Source organism: Schistocerca serialis, chromosome 6 (assembly GCF_023864345.2).
Source record: "Schistocerca serialis cubense isolate TAMUIC-IGC-003099 chromosome 6, iqSchSeri2.2, whole genome shotgun sequence".
Lineage (NCBI taxonomy): Eukaryota > Metazoa > Arthropoda > Insecta > Orthoptera > Acrididae > Schistocerca > Schistocerca serialis.
In genome coordinates this window covers 487333094-487351293 of record NC_064643.1, presented here as the reverse complement: position 1 = coordinate 487351293, position 18200 = coordinate 487333094, and positions in this window count along the sequence as shown.

The following is an 18200-nucleotide window of genomic DNA, read 5'->3' as shown; positions in this document are numbered from 1 at the left end:
GAATTCTGTTAAGAAATTTCAATTGACAACTCGGCAAAGAGAAAAAAATTCAGGAGAACACCAACAAAAATGGTGAGAGACTAATAAATTTTTGAGATAATTTTGATCTTATAATTATGTCCACATAATTTCTTAAACCTGCAAATAAACATTCAACAGGGAAATCACCAAACTCGACTTTGAATGAGTTTCAGATAGACAACGTCGCTATATTCAATAAGCATACCAAAGAAGTACTCGAGGTACGAACAAAAAAGGGATTTTCTGAGTCAGACCACCATTTACCGCAAATAAAGATTACATCTCAACCTAACAGAAAAAGAACCACAAATGAATGAAACATTCAGAATTGACTCAGAATACCCGAAACTCAACAAGAGGAAAATTCTTCAGAAAATTACGCAATCAAACACAAGGTGCTGGCTCGAACTTGCAAAGGTACTGAAAAATAATGAGATTAGGCAAACCTCCGAGAAAGAGGAAACACATGTGGTGGAATAGTGCATGTGATCAAGCAACAGAAGAGAGAATACAAGCATGGAAAACTTTCAGTACCAATAAAACTCTAGAGAATGGCAGGAGTTTTTGAGAATACAGAGAAGTTCATCTACGGCAATGCGAATAGGAAAACGTAGATATGATGAAAACGGGCTTAAAGGAATCAAGAACAACATCAAAAATTTTTACAGAATTCTCAGAGAAAACCTGACACGTTGTCAACCACTTAACCTGTGCTTTCGTCGACCTGACTGGAAACCAGTACAAATTTTAGATAAGTATTTTCACTCACTTCTCAACTGCGAACCTCCGATAAAACAACTAGATTTTGGAAAACCACCATCCAAACCTTATTTAAATCCACCATCTTTTAAAGAATTCGAGGAAATAATCAACTCCCAGGGAAGATGGTTCCATAGAAGAAATACGGAAATTAAGTGATCATAATTTCACACAAGCAAACATTTGATAACTGAACAAAGACGAACAGAGTGGAAATGTGCAGTAATTCATCCTCTACACAAAAAGGAACGAAATCCGATCCGAATAATTACAGGGGAATTTCGCTGCTCTCTGTAGAACACAAAATGCTTTTTGAAGCAGTGGTGAGACGACTAGAAGAACAGGCGGACCATTTAATAGGAGACTATCAGGCAGGGTTTCGCAAAGGTCCATCTTGCACTGAACAGGGATGGAATGGAAAGACAATCTCGCAAATGAGAGGGTGTAGAAACACTGTCGTAACTTTTGTCGATTTTAAAAACGCTTATGATTCAGTGGATAGACAAACGTTATTCCACACTTTACAGACCAACAAGAGAGATCTACAAAGAGATAGAAACAAAAACCGAGACCTTAGAAACAGGAGGATGAAATTTTATGGACGTATCAGCAACATGGAAAAGAACAGTCTCACAAGGCAAACCTTCGACATGCACTATGTGATCAAAAGTACGAGGACACTTGGCTGAAAATGACTTACAAGTTCGTGGCGCCCTCCATTGGTAATGCTGGAATTCAGTGTGGTGTTGCCCCACACTTAGGCTTGATGACAGCTTCCACTCTCTCAGACATACGTTCAATCAGGTGCTGGAAGGTTTTCTGGTGAATGACAGCCCATTCTTCAGGGGATGCTGCACTGAGGAGAGGTTTTGATCTCGGTTGGTGAGGCCTGGCACGCAGTCGGCGTTCCAAAACATCCCAAAGGTGTTCTATAGGATTCTGGTCAGGACTATGAGCAGGCCAGTCCATTACCTGGATATTATTGTCGTACAACCACTCCGCTCAGGCTCTGCATTGCATTATTAACAGGTGCTAGATCGTGTTGGAAGATGCAATCGCCATCCCCGAATTGATCTTCAATAGCGGGAAGCAAGAAGGTGCTTAAAACATCAATGTAGGCCCGTGCTGTGACAGTGTCACGCAAAACAGCAAGGGGTGCAAGCCCCTCCATGAAAAACACGATCACACCATAACCCCACCGCCTCCGAATTTGACTGTTGGCACTACACACGCTGGCAGATGATGTTCACCGGGCATTCACCACGCCCACACTCTGCCATCAAATCGTCACATTGTGTACCGTGATTCGCCACTCCACACAACGTTTTTCCACTGTTCAATCGTCCAATGTTTACGCAAGAAAAGCGTTGTTTGGCATTTATCGGCATGATGTGTGGCTTACGAGCAGCCCCTCGACCATGAAATCCAAGTTTTATTACCTCCCACCTGACTGTCATAGTACTTGCAGTGGATCCTGATCCAGTTTGGAATTCCTGTGTGATTCTACACTTTACAGGCCAACAAGGGAGATCAACAAAGAGATAGAAACAATAACCGAGACCTTAGAAACAGGAGGATGAAATTTTATGGACGTATCAGCAAGATGGAAAAGAACAGGCTCACAAGGCACATGCACTATGCGATCAAAAGTATCCGGACACTAGATAACTGGATAGATGTCGGCCCATTACACGTCTTCAACTGTCGGCGGTCTCCGTCAGTCAACAGACGAGGTCCTCGTCGGCATGTACGCTTTTGTGTTGTATGTGGCACTTCACGTTTCAACTTCACCATGACATCGGAAACAGTGGACCTAGGGATGTTTAGGAGTGTGGAAATCTCGCGTACAGACGTATAACGCAAGTGACACCCAATAGCCTGACCACGTTTGAAGTCCGTGATTTCCGTGAAGCGCCCCATTCTGCTCTCTCACGATGTCTAATGACTACTGAGGTCACAGATATAGAGAACCTGGCAGTAGGCGGCAGCACAATGCACCTAATATGAAAAACGTATGTTTTTCTGGGTGTCCGGATACTTTTGATCATATAGTGTAGCAAACACTGGCAAGAATAAGACAAAGCAGATCACTGAAATAGAAGAAGATATTAAAGAACTGGTAATCAGACAAGACAACAGGAACAATCGAGAACAGTTCAGGAACATCATACAGAAACATACTCTTAAAAAAAAAACACAATGTGAAAAGAACAGGAAATAAATGGTCGGAAGAACGCAAGTGAGAGCACAGCGAGAGTATGAAGAGAATTTGGGAACAACGAAGGAAGAAGTAGAAATCATGATTATTAAAGTTAAATCACTTTCTTAAAAGGGAATAATCAAAAAAATTGTTGCTGAGCTTTCCACGAGAACGAGAGAGATGAACACCTCTCGACGAAACTGGCAGCCTCCCATTTTCTAGAAAAATTTTACTCACAGAAACAACTTTCCATCAAGCTGTCGTTGAGCAGAGAAGTCGACTTGTAAAAGTAATGTATTCTGCATTGACCAGACACATACTTTTCATTATACAGAGCTCTTTGGCCAGAGTCGCAGACTGTACAGTGCACGGCAACAGTTTCTGGAATCCTGACAGCACGCTCCTTGCTGGCGCCATGTAGGATAATACAGGGCAGATAAAATCCCAAGTGGCGATATGAACCCAGGTCCCCGTCCACTGCTCCTAGTGGTCTACTGTTTAGAGCTTGGCTGTCTCCCAAGAGATCTCCAGGTGCCGGATACCAGTGGCTCGGTAGACGGATGATACGGATTACAATATATTGAATCAGTTGCAATTATGCGTGAGATATTCAGTTCACCACTTGACTGAAGTATTTCAGTGCTTCCGCAAGAAAGTTACCAGATACAATGAGCTGCCCGAACTCACGGGAAGGCACTCGAGGTCGTGTCACTTCTGCTGGAACCTGTGTTGTGCATTTATTTCCGTACATTCAAGGCAGATATGCGTTTCTGCCTAACGACTTACATTCAGAACTGCACCGATTTGTCTCTGCGAGGGAGACGTAGCATCCGCTTGTCAAACACTTGAGGGCATCCTGGCTGTGGTTTATCTGTTTGGAAACATTGTCCCTGTGATACTGGACATTGTTGACTTATGAACCCTAATCCTTGTGTAACATTCGATGTACTATGACTCACACGTCTTGCGCCAATCTTCAGCAAACGTTGAAAGTCTGTTAACAGTCGATGTGATGCAACGTAAACTACCACTTCGTTGCGAACAGTCCACGAGTCAACGTCGGCCCCAGGTCGCACGCGGAAATTACTTTTGTCGACCGTTGTGTGCTGCTGTCCATACCTGTCTGTATTCAACCCGTACGTTCTCTCTCTGTCTCTCTCTCTCTCTCTCTCTCTCTTTCTCTCTCGATCTCTCCGAGTGATGCAATTATGAAAAATAACGCTGAAGAATGCATTTTCTTTCTTTGAATCCATAACTCGCAGTTCTACAGAAAGTCTGACCACTCGTTTGATGCAATATACACTATCTGATCAAAAATATATGTACACCAATTATTGGACATTTATATGGGGTGTGTCCATTCTTCGCATTTATAAGGGCTTGAACTCTGCTGAAGACCCGTTCAGTGAGGTTTCAGATGGTTCAAATAGCTCGGAGCAGTATGGGACTTAACATCTGAGGTCATCAGTCCCCTAGAACTTAGAACTACTTAAACCTAACTAACCTATGGACATCACACACATCCATGCCCGAGGTAGGATTCGAACCTGCGACCGTAGCAGCAGCGCGGTTCCGGACTGAAGCGCCTAGAACCGCTCGGCCACAACTCAGTGAGGTTTCTGAATGCCTGTGCAGAGAGCCGAAACCAGACACGGTACTGATGCTGGGGTCTCGAGCAAGTTCGACGTTCTAACAAATCATAAAAATATTCCATTTGGTTCAGCTCGGGACTTTTTGGGAGGCTAATCCATTTCAGATATTTTATAGTTCACAAACCTTCGCCTCAAACATACCGCTTTATGTCATGGTGCATTGTCATGTTCTTCCTCTGCTGCATGCAGTACGCAGTGCTGTGAAATGTGTTCACACCCTTCTTCATTCATCGTCTTCTTAAGCACAGTAAGGGGATCACACTTCCCGGGAAAACGTGCCCATATCGTAATACCAACACCCAGAAGGCTCACGTCTTTTTTTGTGGGTACGTCTTTGGCCACCGTAGGGCCATGGACCCAGCGACGGTACATCCTTTCCCATCCAGCAGGTCTCTCTTTCTACTACTCAGTTTTTGCCCTCTCCGTCTCTCTATTGTTATCATCTTGGCGCTGCTCGTGCTTGCGTTTCGTTTACGATTTTGTACACTCGCTTTTCTCTCTTCCGGCACTTTCTGCAGCTTTTCATGGGTCAATAAAAGGTCCACATATATTAGTTTCACCTGGCATTCCCTTTCCTAATTTTATGGAAGTGTGGGTCATGTAGGGAAGGTCGCCCACTGCATTGTTCGTTCTGTGGTGTCACCGCCAGACACCACACTTGCTAGGTGGCAGCCTTTAAATCGGCCGCGGTCCGTTAGTATACATCGAACCCGCGTGTCGCCACTGTCAGTGATTGCAGACCGAGCGCCGCCACACGGCAGGTCTAGAGAGACTTCCTAGCACTCGCCCCAGTTGTACAACCGACTTTGCTAGCGATGGTTCACTGACAAATTACGCTCTCATTTGCCGAGACGATAGTTAGCATAGCCTTCAGCTACGTCAACAATTTGCTACGACCTAGCAAGGCGACATTATCATTTGCTGTTTATCTTGTGATGCATGTACCGTAAGACCGATGTTCACCAATTATGTATTAAAGTTAAGTATTCCAGAAGCTACGCCCCTTTTTTGCTAGTCTCTATTCCTTTAACTGTTCCAGACCTCACGCCAGCCTGCGTGAGCTTAAACGCGTGTCTTTCGGCTTCCTCTCATAGTGGCTTGGCTGTATTGCCAAGTCACAACACGTTCTACCTTTTGTGTCTTTCTATCTTTGCACCCTTCCCTTCTGGCAAAAGTACTACTCCGAAAACCCAACATGGTAGCCATACCGTTAAGAGGGTGTCATCAAGCACTGCTTGGTGGTGGCCCCTGCACAAGCACAGAACGTATTATTGGTGCCTGAGATATTCCAAGGGGTATGTGCTCTTCATGGTTGAGGCATTGGGACTCAGGGCAACGGTTAACCAACTAGGCTGACTCGCAAATGGTTGCACAGCCACAGCTGTCTCCGCTGAAGGAAAGGACCTTTGCCATGAAGAGAGATGTGACTCCATGAAGTTTCCTTCCGTGGCTATGTCATGGGAGGAACATAGGACTATAAGTCAAAGGGAGGACTACTTATTTTGCTCTACGATGGACGGAAGTTACTTTTTGACCATAAAGCCATTATTATTTGTTGAATACCTTGAGGACAGGTTTGGAGAAATAGCAGAGATTGCGAAATTGACAAGTGATTGATTTACGATTAAAATGGTATCAACCACTCAGTCACGGGCACTGCACACCTGTGACAAAATGTATGACATCCCTGTAACTATTACCCATACTGACATCTCAATATGATACAAGGTATCATCTTACACTAAAACCCCCTTTCACAGACCAGTGATGAGTAACTTGCCAATCTGAAGTGATGGAGTGTGAATTTCGTCTGTTGCTTCCAATGCGGCCAAAAGAACAATAACGTTCATACCAGGGCCTTCATCTTGCCCTTTGATGGTGACTCGTTGCATGAAAAGGTCAAGTTGATGGTGTGTAGATGCAGTGTGAAACCGGATGTTCCCCCCTCCACACAGTGCTTTAGATGTATGATATCTGGGCACATGTCTTCACATTGTAACACCAACCGTGTCAGCATGGACTGTGTACGTCAGTGAGACAAATGAACAGCTCTTGCGTCCCTCCTCCTATCTGTGTCAAATGCAGTGAGCATTATTCCTCCCATTCACCAAACTGCACCATCTTATAAACAGGAAGGAGAACGCAAGAATACAAGACTCTCGACTGACTCACATGTATATTTATCGGAGTCCAAGAAGAAATATGATCGTTTTTATCCTGTACATGTGACGAAGATGTTTACTACAGCTAGTGAAGGTACGCTTGGCCTTCATGCCTTCTATGTCAGGCCCTCAGGGCCACTCGACTACACCTGCTCCTCTATGATTGACTCTGAAGCCACGTCAGGGCAAAAGGCTAGGACACTGAGGCATTCTCACTCACTGAAAGGAGCATTATATGGCTCCAGTTAATGTGTAGTGAAAAGAAAGCGAATTGGCTACGCACACTCTTTTAGGACATGAAATGTAAGCTGATAAATTTCATACGCAGAGGCTCAAGCAATACGCAGAGAAAAATGTTCGGTGAAAGCATCGAGGTCAGCGTAGATAGTGATGCTCAGGGAGATGCCAGGTACAACTGTGAGGGACTGGTGTCCACAGACGAGCCGAACCCTTCCCCAGATCTGACTAGGAGGGGTTTGTGGTCTGACAATAACAAGATGCCATTCCCAGCTTTTTTGTTTCATCTTTTTATATGCTAATGGACCTGAGCCGTTTAAGGAACATGAGGTTCTCCATCGATGGCTGTCATTTATGGTGTTGAAGAGCCCATTTGCGATCTACTATAGCCATAGAAATTTCAGAAGTTCACTGTCTTCCAGAGCCACAGGAGCCACCAGCATTTCCACCTCAAGCACGTACCCCCCATGAACCATGGACCCTGCCGTTGGTGGGGAGGCTTGCGTGCCTCAGCGATACAGATGGCCGTACTGTAGGTGCAACCACAACGGAGGGGTATCTGTTGAGAGGCCAGACAAACATGTGGTTCCTAAAGAGGGGCAGCAGCCTTTTCAGTAGTTGCAGGGGCAACAGTCTGGATGATTGACTGATCTGGCCTTGTAACACTAACCAAAACGGCCTTGCTGTGCTGGTACTGCGAACGGCTGAAAGCAAGGGGAAACTACAGCCGTAATTTTTCCCGAGGACATGCAGCTTTACTTTATGATTAAATGATAATGGCGTCCTCTTGGGTAAAATATTCCGGAGGTAAAATAGTCCCCCATTCGGATCTCCGGGCGGGGACTACTCAAGAGGACGTCGTTATCAGGAGAAAGAAAACTGACGTTCTACGGATCGGAGCGTGGAATGTCAGATCCCTTAATCGGGCAGGTAGATTAGAAAATCTAAAAAGGGAAATGGATAGGTTAAAGTTAGATACAGTAGGAATTAGCGAAGTTCGGTGGCAGGAGGAACAAGACTTTTGGTCAGATGATTACAGGGTTATAAATACAAAATCAAATAGGGGTAATCCAGGAGTAGGTTTAATAATGAATGAAAAAATAGGAGTGCGAGTTAGCTACTACTAACAGCATAGTGAACGCATTATTGTGGCCAAGATAGACACAAAGCCCATGCCTACTACAGTAGTACAAGTTTATATGCCAACTAGCTCTGCAGATGATTAAGAAATTGATGAAATGTATGACGAGATAAAAGAAATTATTCAGAAAGTGAAGGGAGACGAAAATTTAATAGTCATGGGTGACTGGAATTCGTCAGTAGGAAAAGTGAGAGAAGGAAACATAGTAGGTGAATATGAATTGGGGGGAAGAAATGAAAGAGGAAGCCGCCTTGTAGAATTTTGCACAGAGCATAACTTAATCATAGCTAACACTTGGTTCAAGAATCATAAGAGAAGGTTGTATACCTGGAAGAATCCTGGAAATACTAAAAGGTATCAGATAGATTATATAATGGTAAGACAGAGATTTAGGATCCAGGTTTTAAATTGTAAGACATTTCCAGGGGCAGATGTGGATTCTGACCACAATCTATTGGTTATGAACTGCAGATTGAAACTGAAGAAACTGCAAAAAGGTGAGAATTTAAGGAGATGGGACCTGGATAAACTGAAAGAACCAGAAGTTGTAGAGAGTTTCAGGGAGAGCATAAGGGAACAGTTGACAGGAATGGGGGAAAGAAGTACAGTAGAAGAAGAATGGGTAGCTCTGAGGGATGAAGTAGTGAAGGCAGCAGACGATCAAGTAGGTAAAAAGACGAGGGCTGATAAAAATCCTTGGGTAACAGAAGAAATATTGAATTTAATTGATGAAAGGAGAAAATATAAAAATGCAGTAAATGAAGCAGGCAAAAGAGGAATACAAAAATCTCAAAAATGAGATCGACAGGAAGTGCAAAATGGCTAAGCAGGGATGGCTAGAGTACAAATGTAAGGATGTAGAGGCCTGTCTCACTAGGGGTAAGATAGATACTGCCTACAGGAAAATTAAAGAGACCTTTGGAGAGAAGAGAACCACTTGTATGAATATCAAGAGCTCAGATGGCAACCCAGTTCTAAGCAAAGAAGGGAAAGCAGAAAGGTGGAAGGAGTATATAGAGGGTTTATACAAGGGCGATGTACTTGAGGACAATATTACTGAAATGGAAGAGGATGTAGATGAAAACGAAATGGGAGATAAGATACTGCGTGAAGAGTTTGACAGAGCACTGAACGACCTGAGTCGAAACAAGGCCCCCGGAGTAGAAACATTCCATTAGAACTACTGATGACCTTGGGAGAGCCAGTCATGACAAAACACTACCATCTGGTGAGCAAGATGTATGAGACAGGCGAAATACCCTCAGACTTCAAGAAGAATATAATAATTCCAATCCCAAAGAAAGCAGGTGTTGACAGATGTGAAAATTACCGAACTATCAGTTTAATAAGTCACAGTTGCAAAATACTAACGCGAATTCTTTATAGACGAATGGAAAAACTGGTAGAAGCGGACCTCGGGGAAGATCAGTTTGGATTCCGTAGAAATGTTGGAACACGTGAGGCAATACTAACCTTACGACTTATCTTAGAAGAAAGATTAAGAAAAGGCAAACCTACGTTTCTAGCATTTGTAGACTTAGAGAAAGCTTTTGACAATGTTGACTGGAATACTCTCTTTCAAATTCTGAAGGTGGCAGGGGTCAAATACAGGGAGCGGAAGGCTATTTACAATTTGTACAGAAACCAGATGGCAGTTATAAGAGTCGAGGGGCATGAAAGGGAAGCAGTGGTTGGGAAAGGAGTGAGACAGGGTTGTAGCCTCTCCCCGATATTATTCAATCTGTATATTGAGCAAGCAGTAAAGGAAACAAAAGAAAAATTGGGAGTAGGTATTAAAATTCATGGAGAAGAAGTAAAAACTTTGAGGTTTGCCGACGACATTGTAATTCTATCAGAGACAGCAAAGGACTTGGAAGAGCAGTTGAACGGAATGGACAGTGTCTTGAAAGGAGCATATAAGATGAACATCAACAAAAGCAAAACGCGGATAATGGAATGTAGTCAAATTAAATCTGGTGATACTGAGGGAATTAGATTAGGAAATGAGACACTTAAAGTAGTAAAGGAGTTTTGCTATTTAGGGAGTAAAATAACTGATGATGGTCGAAGTAGAGAGGATATAAAATGTAGACTGGCAATGGCAAGGAAATCGTTTCTGAAGAAGAGAAATTTGTTAACATCGAGTATAGATTTAAGTGTCAGGAAGTCGTTTCTGAAAGTATTTGTATGGAGTGTAGTCATGTATGGAAGTGAAACATGGACGATAACTAGTTTGGACAAGAAGAGAATAGAAGCTTTCGAAATGTGGTGCTACAGAAGAATGCTGAAGATAAGGTGGGTAGATCACGTAACTAATGAGGAGGTACTGAACAGGATTGGGGAGAAGAGAAGTTTGTGGCACAACTTGACTAGAAGAAGGGATCGGTTGGTAGGACATGTTTTGAGGCATCAAGGGATCACAAATTTAGCATTGGAGGGCAGCGTGGAGGGTAAAAATCGTAGAGGGAGACCAAGAGATGAATACACTAAGCAGATTAAGAAGGATGTAGGTTGCAGTAGGTACTGGGAGATGAAGAAGCTTGCACATGATAGAGTAGCATGGAGAGCTGCATCAAACCAGTCTCAGGACTGAAGACCACAACAACAACAACACATAGATAGCACATGCTAGGTCCGGTGGCAGGGGGAATGGAACCTCCTTTGTCCTGAAGATCTTTCTTTTCTTAGTCCCTCTTTTCTTGGACGATTTCGATGTCTTCAAATGCCAGTCTGCGCTGGTTTCGGGGACAGGAAGGAATGCGAAGTTCTTTGGGAGGAACCTGTGGCTCCTTGAACCACTGCCTTCTGTCTGGCTTTATGTAAGAAGAATCCTGGGAGAGGGACTGTCCAGAGGAACCCCTTCCTGGTGAGAAATGCTGGAGGAGGGTGTTCCTTCTCTGACTCTGTCTTAAGGATCGGCATCCCATGTAAGTGGGGATTTACACCCACCAAGCAGGTGTGGGGGGAAACAAGTGGAGGAGGGCCCTCAGCCCCTAGGGGAGTAGGTGTAGTCGAGTGGCCCTGGACCAGACATAGAAGGCATGAAGGCCAAGGCTACCATTACTAGAGAGGATGACATAGTCATGGCTGTAGCAAATGTCTTTGTCACATGTACAGAATGAAAACGATCGCATTTTTTCTGGGCCTGTGATATGTGAGTCAAATAGTCACACACATGTTGGTGGATAGCCAACGACATGTCCTTGTCATTCTCAACCTTATGTGAAGCGAAGGTGAGTCTCTCTCTTGGTGGCGAGAAAGCGTGATCGTCCCAATACTGTAACCAGGTAAACACCTCCTTGAGGAGAATAGTTATCGTCAAATTAGTCTTCCTAACGTTCTCTGAAAGTTGCTCCAGTGTATGCTGAACCAGTGGCTGTGTTGGTACTTTGAGTCTCAGGGTCTGTTGGCTCCATCGCAGGATAGTTTTCAACAAGACCATTTTGCAGCTAACAATTTGGTCTGCCTGGAGTCTGCCATTTGGTCAGCTTTTGCCGAGTGTCATCACCTCATCACAGTCTTCTTCGACTTTCAAAAGGTTTATGACACCATATTCTGTCATCACATCACAGTTACCTCACTTAAGTGGTGTCTTCGGGATCCTTTCTAGAACTTCTTGTCATGCAGCACGTTCTTTCCAATGTATTCCTCACACACAAGATACTGAGGTCTGTATTGACAGTGTCATTTTTCCAGTGGATATGAACGGTCTGGCTGCAACTGTGGGGTCCACAGTGTCACACACCCTGTATAAAGACGATTTGTGCATTTATTATTGCTCCTCCACTGTGGATGTTGGTGAACGCCGACTGCAGGGTACCACACAAAAGTTCCAGTTTTCAGCCACCAGCACATGCAGTATGCAAATCTGTCACTGTCATGCTGTCTATCCACAACCAGAACCCTATCTCAGCGACCAGTTACTCAGTGTGGTGGAGTCTTATCGCTTTTTGGGACTGTTCTTCAATTCCTGATTGATGTGGCTTCTCCATCTTCGCCAACTTAAGCGAATATGCTGGGCACACCTTAATACTCTTCGCTGCCTCAGTAACACCAGCTGTGATGCAGACCACTCTAATGGCTTTAGAAAGCTCTGATCCTGTCCTGTTTTAATTATGTGAGTCTGGCGTATGGCTTCGTACCACTTTCAACACTGCTGCTGCCAGACACCATTGTGGGGTGTAAATAGCGACAGGTGCCTTTCAGACGAGCCCTAAGAACTCTCTACTCATAGAGGCTGCAGTCCTTCATCTACAGATCAAGCACCAACAACTGATGCTCAGCTGTACGACACAGCTGCACCTCTGGGCATATGTACTATTGTATCCTTTTTCGTAGTAGGGTGATCTACCTCCCACAATGGACTCCCAGGACATTGGTCATGATCTTAGTTCTCTTGCAGTGTGTCTGCTCTGAACCACAACTTCCCCCATTGGCTCCTCTTGTCAGGGAGCAATCTTGTATGCTCCCATGGTGTGTACCCCATCCTTAGATCTGTCTCGACCTATCTTTTGGAAAGAAAGACTCTGCTAACCTAATATTTTGTTGCATTTCTGGGTTCGGAAGTGATATACACTGACATCTCTACGTTCGAAGGACAAACTGGTTTTTCCCGTGCGCATGAAAGGTGCAGTCCCCCTGTCTGAATGGATGTGGTGTGTTCCCCGTAAAATAGGTCGTCATCACTCAAGCCCTCAGTCACGTTCATTCTTTTTCCAGCGAGATGTTCTGATACGTTCTTAATTGGCTGCCTTTATGTACCAATGTCCCTTCACCCCTGTTCCCATCGCTAATGGTTCGCGGGAAGAACGACTGTTGTTAAATCTCCATGTGATCTCTAATCTCTCTATTTATAGGTTCACGATCTTTCAGCGAGACAGGCGTAGGAAGGATTAATGTTCATTGACTTTTCTAGAAGCATAGTCCCTTGGAGTTTCAACAGTAAATCACGTAATGATGCAGAACGCCTCGCTTGCGTCTGCCAGTGGAGTTCACTGAGCAGCTCCTTGGCGCTTTCGTGCTTATGAAATGAACTTGTAATGGAACGTGCTACTCTTCTTTGTATCTTCTCTACTTCGTCTGTCAGTCCTATCTGGTACGGATCCCAGGCTGACTAATATTAAAGTATTACGCAAACAAGAGTTTAGCAGACTACTTCCTTAGCTGACGAACTAAATTTCCTGAGGATTCTTCTAATGGGCCTGTGTGACATCTGCCTTAACAGCGAATAATTTCATGTGGTTTGTCCCACTTTTAATCGCTCCGTAACCATATTCCTAGATATTCTATGGCTGCGGCTGCTTCCAATAATTGTTCTGAAATCGTGTAACCATACAATAATAGGTCTTTGTGGCTACTGATCCGCAGTACTTTACATGTTGAGAGGCACCCACATGCGTTGCTCATACTGTGGCATCAAGCAGTCAGGCCTGCAAGATGAGTGGTCTGCCAGGCGAGTGGACTCATTCTTATTTATCGAGTAACATGAACTCTAGTACTCACAATTAAGTTACAAGTTCCTCTCCTGTTTGAATATTACGCAACGGAAACGGAAACTCACATCTGACTATTAGTAATTTACACAACTCTGACTGTTCACTACGCACTGGCAATACCACATTTTCTTTCTTATTTAACGGCTTTGATCAACACCTGGCCATCGTACTGAATATGAATGGCGCACACATTATAAATCCTGGGTATCATGACAACATACTATTCGAAGGAAAAGGCCGCCAGTCTTTTTCTTTTCACTATCTTATTTATTCCGATAAATTCTATAACCTAAACACACAAATTTTATAACCTACAACAATAACACATGGTCTCGTAATTATTTAACGCTGCAGTGCACTTTCTGGATAGGATGGTGGATCTTTTGCTCTATCTCACACTTCGACTCTCACACCCATCATCACGAAAATTTCCTCCAGACCGAGCGGTACAAAAGGAACATGCATAACCCACTACCTCTGAACCTATCTTGCTACTCTCCCATGCAAACCACACATACTTAAATTACATGAAATACACCACACTGGCAACATACAATAGAAAGAATAGTCACAACGTTATAATCACATCACTTTCAGCTTTCCCACTTCAATTAGTATTCATCCCAGTTTCACACGACACTGCCCCACTTCGTAACTTCTCTTTCCTACTATGAACTCTGGAGGATATGTGCACGTCTTCCTGTGCGATGCAAGCCGAGTGGCGTTGCTGGATAGACGGCTGACTCACCTTGCTTCACTCTCAGAGTATTATAGTTTGAATCAAGCGTCACACGGAAACATAACACGCAAAGTAATATTAAGAACATATTCATCACACACGCGAGTCCTCAACTGATACCATGGACGAGTACTTCTCTTTATTCTTTGTCTCGCACACAGATTGAGACTCACACAGTACTCATCACTTGGAAGTACTTGGTATTTCAACTTATTGCTACACGTGGTTTCATTGTGACCGTTGGTCACTTCCAAAGATTACTACGATCTCCTTAATATTACCTGCTTGACATTTAATTCTCCCCACAAAAGTTCCTGAAATAGAGAAATTATTATTCCAAACTACTCTTAAGTATTTCACATGCATACCATGTCTCCACTCTTTTGTCTTTGCGGAGCACACCTAAGACAGGTCTTACCAACACTAGATCCAGCGGCAGAGTGCTGAAACATGGCCGATCTCGCACCTCCGCCAAGGTGAGGGAGTACCAAGCTACCTTATTTGTCAGCCACATTTCAGGCACTCAAAGCTCTGCTAAATTTCATCTCTTTGGTTCCACCAAAGGTGACCAAAGGATCGTCTCAAAGATGATCATATATTAACATTCACTATCTGTGGTTAGCAGACGACCATACATTCATTCATTTCACAGATCTCACAAAATTGGATGTAGGGATTTATTTTGTGGGAGTGCACATGTGATCAATAAAATAAATAAATTGTCATTCTTTCCTACACTGGTATCCGGCTTCGCTGTATTAATTGAAATTTAGTTATTATTAGAAAAAATATGTTGTTATGACAAGAATAACGAAGAATGTTGTACCTATTTTCAGTGTCGGACGGTACTGTACCCTTTCAATGTGTTTACGTTGAAGGGTCAACTGTAAGTCCTTGCGCCAAGCGTTTTAACGGCAAGTCAGTGGATTTGCAATAACACTTCTCTTAGGACACAGAAGGATTCCTTAGCAGCAGGATGCATTCGGAAGATTATCAGAACCACACGAAAGCAACTCTGGCAACAATCTTACTTGTCTGGATGTAAGGAATATGTTGGAATTTTCGCCTTTCAGATGAGGTGATTCCCTTCTCCCTCTTTCCAATCAGAAACATCACTAGCCTCCTCACAACTTCAAGACTTCTCAGAAACATCTTCCGGACAAGAAGGAACAAAGGGTTAGACCCGCTTCCTCAAGTATCACACCCCCGCCCTCTTCCCTGAAGAGGAGAGCAACTTTACCCAATATACAGAACCAATCCCAAATGCCATATTCCCGTCCACCATGGAACTTTATACCAATTGACCAATCAACGTAATTTCAGAGGGCTGGCGGAAATTACTAAGTGAAAGATGGCTGTCTAAGCCTTTCTTCGTTTCTCTTTTGAGCTTCAGGTAGCCTATAGTTTTTCTGTCTTCTGCAGCCCGTTGTGAAAAACAAACAAAAAGTGCGCGTGGTGTGCAATAATTGTTTTGTGTGATAACTAGCTTCTTCTCCTCATCCACTTCAAAGAAAGATCTTTTTGAGACGTGGTGACTCTTATCGATATTGCGCGTGAGTATACTCTTTGGCTGATATGCAGTAACTGATTCCTGTACGGTTCCCGAGGGGCATACGCCGGGTCTGTTACAGGCGTACGGTGGCTCCTGGAGTAGAGTCTCTGTCTGGTGGTCAAGAACAAAGGTTCAAACTGCCAACAGGAGTGCAGAGTCCATTTCAGATAAGCTGAGTGGGCATTTTCAGAGCGGCGCATGGCTGAGTGCGCGACGCCTGCGCCGTGCCTATGCGAATGTGCGGACAGGAGATGAAGTCAGGTGGGTGTGCCAGTTACCTCTTGGAAAAGCCCTTGTTCAGACAAAATACTTGGTGCACACGTTTCAGAACATTTCCTGTTGGTGTGTGCTTGCGCCCTGGAGCCAACTTCAACATAAGATACTGCCTGGTTTAGCGCTATTTACGGGAACTTCACTGGCTATTGGTCATTAATCGGTTTCTTACTTGGTGTTTTTTACTCCGACAGCCTTGAAAAAAGTTCGTTATTTATTCTTTGGTATTAAACTGCTTCTGCCAATTTATTTGTTGCTGTTGTCGTGGTCGGAATTAAATGATATGTGCCCTAGATTTGTTTGAGTGGCACAGCTGGTTTGAACTTGCTCAGTGAGTGCATGCTGTCTTAAGATTTCTGTTCTGTGAGTATTGTAGCTTATTTTAGTCTATGCTGTACTTTTGCTTAGTTCTATTCGATTGGGCTTCCCTCATCAGCACTGTTTCTTGCAGAATTCAACCTGGCTGTATTACGATTGTACGAGGTTTTCCACGACTTCTTGTTGTTGGTTTAGTATTTAAGATTTAACAGCTATTGGCAGTGGATACTACCACTATCGTTTTAACTTATTATTATTTGTGTGGTTTTTAATAATTTATTTGTACTGTGAAAAGTTATTTCAAATATATTTGTGGGTGTGGTTAGAGCAATGTGTAATCCTACGAAACATTGAAGTGCTACCGCTTTTGGGAACTGGTTTTGTGAGTTTGCTAAATTTAGTCCGTTTATATGTTTTAAAATGACTAGTGATTTCGTTATTTGGTCAGCGGGTCTGAGCCCTGCCTACATTCTGTTTAGTGTAAAAAGAAGCTAATGGGACTCCTGATGGCATTTATAATTGCATTGTAAACTTTTGTGCAGCCACTTGCATCTTGTTACTTAATGAGAGCGGTGCTGGTTTATTTCATTAAAACTATTACTGCGTGAATGAGGTTTATTTGACAGCCTAAACCTGCCACTCCCCAAGCACCAGCTCAATGACCATTTCTGTTTGTAAGTATGATTGTGCGTAATTTAAATCTACCGTTGAGGGAAACTGACGTTCTTATTCTTCCCGGTAGTGTAATGCGAACCTGCTAAACGTATCCAGTGAGGCTTAGCAAAGGGCTTTTTGTCGAGGAAAAGCATTCCCGTGTGTTTCTCCCAGAAATATTGTTAATGAGATCCTCCCTCCCTCCCTAACACACGCTTAAGTAAAGACTCATCTTAACTGCCACCGCCATTGGTTGGCCTATTTGAGTGATTGGCAATGTTGCTTTTGGGTGAATGAGAGAATTTCCCACTCTTCAGGGTCGCCAACGATTTACTATCCTGCCCTACCTCTTAGCAGTGCTGTCTAACGCGCCTTGCCACAATTCGCGTGACTCCCCCCGTCGGAGGTTCGAGTCCTCCCTCGGGCGCGGATGTGTGTGTTGTCCTTAGCTTAAGTTAGTTTAAGTTAGATTTAGTAGTGTGTAATCCTAGGGACCGGTGGCCTCAGCTGTTTGGTCCCACAGGAACTTACTACAAATTTCCAAAAACGTTCCGCACCCTCTTGAAACAAAGGGATCCCCAGGAAAACGGCCACTGGCTTTCGTCTTGGGAAACTCAATCTTGGACTGGACTCCGATGTTGTAAGAATGGATGTTCTTCGGAACATGCTTTGGTACAGTTTGTAATTCGGTCAAAAGAGCTACCTTAATTTCGCTAAATGTTTCGGAGGGTTTTTCATTTTGAATCGGGGAGTTTTTCCGAGTAATTGTTGGGAGGAACGTCAGTATTTGAGTTTCTCCTTTTGTTCGTACTAATATGGTCTATGTGCTATCAGCACTCTCGCTACTGTAATTTGACAGTAAACTCGTACTCACTTAAAGGCGGTGCTTTGTTCCATATGAGAGCGTGACGATATTAATATTAATTAATTTCTTGGTGGGAACAGGTTGGTGATTTCGTGTAATGTTCTTCGTGTAGAACCTAGTTAAAGTTTGCAT